The sequence below is a fragment of the Rutilus rutilus genome (assembly GCF_951802725.1).
Source record: "Rutilus rutilus genome assembly, chromosome: 3".
Lineage (NCBI taxonomy): Eukaryota > Metazoa > Chordata > Actinopteri > Cypriniformes > Leuciscidae > Rutilus > Rutilus rutilus.
In genome coordinates, this window is record NC_140211.1 from 32545950 (window position 1) to 32549039 (window position 3090).

The window sequence follows — 3090 nt, forward strand, 5'->3', positions numbered from 1 at the left end:
TGCATTTTTGACTCAGAGTCTCTTCATTTTCAATGATTATGGCATTATTTTGTCACAACAGCGAAACAATAGTGTCAGAATTCTGAAAACAAATGTGACACAATCTACAAACAGAACATGATCTTCACCTGCAAACAAGTCACTTTACATTCATCCAAATTCTGGTTTTCAAGTACAAGTCACTGATTTCTATTTGTGAATCAGGATGTGTTTATTTGTGGATTTCTAATCTTTTTGTAGATCATGCTTTATATTTGTGGATCACAAAGAGTTTGTTTGAGGACTTTGTATCTATTTGTAGATCTTGTTTTACATTTGAGGATCATGAGGACTTTGTTTGCGGATTTTTAATCTATTTGTAGATTGTGTTTTGTATTTACAAGTTGTAATATCTATTTGTGACTTTTAGTCTGTCCATTTTCAATGGTTTTGGCATCAATTTACCCCCATAAGTTACACACAGAGGGAGACATAGCCGCCGCTTATATAGTTGATAAAACTGTTAAAGAGAGAACATTTCCAGTTTGATATTGACTTGTGAATCTGTGGTGATAACAGTCGTGTGATTTTTATCGAGTGTATGGTTTAATTCGCAGTTCATACGAGTGTTGTGTTCCTGCAAGTGAGAGATCTTCCATGGGGAATGTTGGGTAACGTTGATGGAGATTGAGCGTGAGTTAATCTAAAATATGTTCTGAAAAGTTAGTACAAGGTTTAATAACGCTGTTTATTTCATATATTAATGGAACATGCAGTAATTATTGTTCTTTATGCCATGTTAGAGGGGAGAACAACAATACGTGACATTGCACGTGTGCCAGCTACCACGTGAGCTTTTCTGTGTGATTGAGAGTCTCAATAAGAGTAAGTTTTGCTCATTGTATTCTGTGTTTATGTATAAGTTAGGAAGAATATTTGTACCCTGTTTCAAGTGTATATTATTTCATTGAGTCTAATTATTGATTGATTTGAACAAAATGGGTTAAACTGTGAATTGTAATGTATTCATGTGGTGATTTCACCACATGAATACATTACAATTCACAGTTTAACCCATTTTGTTAACCCATTTCACTGAAATGTGCATATTTCTCATGGATGCTGTGTTTTATTTCTTTCATTAGGCACATACAGGCCACTACCGTTGTTTTTTTGCACACCCTTTATTTATTTCTGAGATTATCAATGTGATAACCTTTTTATTTGTTTGTTTTGTAAGACTTTTATTACTTCATTTTCTGCACTCACTGTAGTCAATTGGACAGTTTTGTTATTTTGTTATGCCAGCTTCTCTCTCCTCGAACAAATAAGACCCTTAAAGGGGTGGTTCAGGATTTTCAACATCGGACCTCATTTTCAAGTGAGCCTGTTTGTCATTCATCAGTGGAGACCGTTTTCAAAAAAAATCATCCAGTCCTTACTTTTGGATAGTTCGCTGGTGCTAGGCTAGCGCGAGTCAACGGTAGATGCGTTAGCCTGCCATTAAAAACAGTTTTACCCACTCCACAGTACATCAAAAGCAAATCAATTATAACGCCAGACTATCGATGTAAATGTCTGTTGAGAGAATAATGTTAGAAATCAAACTACCCTTTCATCGCATTGCAATAGTTATACTTTGTTCCCTGTGTTTATTAGCACAGTCTACAGCAGCGGCGGAGTGATATTAAGTTACCTAGGCAACCGAGACTACTACTAGCTAGCTAGACGTCCCGACTGTAGTGCGCTTCTTTTCTGTGTTTACTTTTCGGCGCAGTACTAACCGGAGCAAAGTAAAATCCCGCCACTGCTGAGAAACTAGTTCCTGTAAATGTAATGCGATCATTGAGATGCAAGTGTAGTTTGAATTCTAACATTATTCTCTCAACAGACATTTACATCGATAGTCTGGCGTTATATAATTGATTTGCTTTTGATGTACTGTGGAGTGGGTAAAACTGTTTTTAATGGCAGGCTAACGCATCTACCGTTGACTCGCGCTAGCCTAGCACCAGCGAACTATCCAAAAGTAAGGAATGGATGAATTTTTTTGAAAACTGTCTCCACTGATGAATGACAAACAGGCTCACTTGAAAATGAGGTCCAATGTTGAAAATCCTGAACCACCCCTTTAATGCTGTGTCTCATTTGAGGCTCAGTCAGGAATAAAATAACTTTTTTTTTTTTTTTTTTTTTATGTTATGGCTGTGTCATATTCCCTGACTTAACGTTGAATGGCCACACACACACACACACACACACACACACACACACACACAGACACACACACATATATCTATATAGAATGTATGTGTATATGTTTGTATAATGCACATTGATAAACACAAATAAATGCAGCTTTGGTGAGCATAAGAAAAAACTAAACATTTTCCTAACCCCAACCTTTTTGACATAATATTACGTCACTGCCAAGGAGAAACATCATATGAGACTGAACAGATATAAGTGTTTTTTGTACTTTCAAGTTCATATGTGTGCACACAGACTAGAAGAGGATGAGGATGAGATGAGCCCTTTTTATATCATTTTTCATTGTATAAGAAGAAGATTCACAAAACTCTTATATTGCAGAGATGGCTCTTTGGTCAATGCAGAGGGATGAGAGATGGCACATGGTATGACTGAATGGCACCTTCTCTCTGCCTGGAATGGAATTAAGTTCTGTTGTCAGGGCAACAGCAATCAATTAAAGGCTCTGATTTTCATGGGGCTCTTTGTCCTTGTTTTCCTTGATATATCTCAGTCCACACAATTCAATTGTGACCTGCCTCTATATACATATATATATATCATTGCCATCAATGTCTGAGAAGAGTATTACCCTTAATGATCAATTACATTATTTGAAACAATAAATAGGCTAGTTTATTTTTAATTGAATGCTATCACTGATCAATTGGTTGATGCACCAATTTTGCATCAACTTAATACTGTACATATGAATTGATTGTCAAACCGGAAAAGCATCTCTAATAATGTTTATTAGTAGTAGTATTTCTTCGTTGAAAGTTTATTTACATATATTTTTTTAGATTATTTATTTACAACAAAAACATTTGTATTATTATTTATTTACAATACACGACAGGA

At 35.5% G+C, this 3090-nt stretch overlaps 1 long non-coding RNA gene across 1 annotated transcript; it reads left to right on the forward strand.

The window, feature by feature from the left end:
* Positions 1-453: 453 nt before the first annotated feature.
* LOC311288041 lies at positions 454-2710 on the forward strand. Its single transcript, XR_014626865.1, has 3 exons — positions 454-672; positions 783-864; positions 2572-2710. It is a non-coding gene; the product is annotated as an uncharacterized lncRNA (long non-coding RNA).
* Positions 2711-3090: the final 380 nt, after the last annotated feature.